Raw genomic sequence first — 1,583 nt, 5'->3', positions numbered from 1 at the left:
TTTTGTGCAGCGAATTATTACAATTATTGCGTGGAACGTCTAAAATATGTGATCTAACCGAGTTTCCTGGTCCTATTTAATGGCTAACATAAGGAAATAATAATATGGATCATTTAAGATATGTAGGTAGAAAAGGATAGAAGAATGACAATTTCCATGATCAAATAAAAGAATCGAAAACAAGAATTAATTCTAATACCTCTTAATTATTATAGATATAGAAATATATCTATAAATATATTTTTTATATTATAAATATAGAAATATATTCATTCTCAGTGTTATTTTATTGACAATTATTAAACGTTAACTGTTATAAAATTCAATTCAAAAAGTAGTAACTAGACTGCAGGTGTTTATACGTTTATGAAAAATTTCAATCTATATGTGCAAAAAGATTGATAACATGCAAATTATAGAAAATATTTAAAATAAAATACGAGTTGTGATATATATATATATATATATATATATATATATATATATATATATATATATATATATATATATATATATGTATATACGATGAGACAAATCTCTATGTCTAGATTTCATTTCTTTAGTTACGTTAATAAAAATACTTGAATTTATATAAACATTTGTAATCTAACGATGATATCCTGACACAGGCTATCAGTTCTTCATTTTATGAAAGTTGATGTAGATTATATCGGGTTCTTCTTTCTAACAATTACGAACACGTGTCTAACCCTATCTTTAAAAAAAATGTAATTAACAAACGCACATATACCTCAATGGTATAAACGACACAAACTTACGATAATATGATAAAAATTCTATTTAGAAAGCAACAAATATTCAATTCTTTTAAGTCCTAACTCCACGCGATGATACTAAATTTCTGAATAAACTTTAAACTCAGTTCTCTCAATTTACAAACTAGCAGAAATAGCATTATCATAACCAAAAGCGACCGATGACGAACGATATTCCGTTGTAAACGTCGAAGAACGTAGGTGCGAGGTATTTCGGTCAAAGCGTCATTGCATCATGAGATACATGCCTTGTCCAAAGCGAGTTATTTCGACCTCCGGTGCAAAGGGATTATTTGGCGGATAATTGATTGTGTGAAAATCGCATTGGATCGATGTGCATTTCGGAGAAGGAAAAAATCGTGATCCAACCACAGTGTATCGCAAACTTCTTTCACTGAACGATACCAGCTTATCCTATGTGGGAGGGACATCGCAGGAGCATAAATATTTTGTTTGAAGGATGTAACTAGATTGTGGATTTTTATGCCTTCATAAAAAATTTGAAAGTGCGATATTACACGGAATGCGCATGATACGAAAAAATATATAAAACATTTAAATTACTGTGCTTTTTATAATATTCGTTAGGTAAGACAATTTTCTATGGAGATTTTATTTCTCTGATTATATTCCCGAAAACACGAATCTGCATAAAAATTCGCAGTCTACATACAATAAAGGTATAAAATGATAACGGAGCCGTTTTTCGAAATAATGGTTAAGCGAACATTAATCTCAATAATAGATCGGATATGACCAGTTCTTTGGCACCAGATATCGTACCACTCGTGGGGAATTTTGATAGAA

Source organism: Bombus affinis, chromosome 2 (assembly GCF_024516045.1).
Source record: "Bombus affinis isolate iyBomAffi1 chromosome 2, iyBomAffi1.2, whole genome shotgun sequence".
In the NCBI taxonomy this organism is placed as follows: Eukaryota; Metazoa; Arthropoda; class Insecta; order Hymenoptera; family Apidae; genus Bombus; species Bombus affinis.
The sequence above is the reverse complement of the archived record's forward strand: the minus strand, read 5'-3'. Positions refer to the sequence as shown.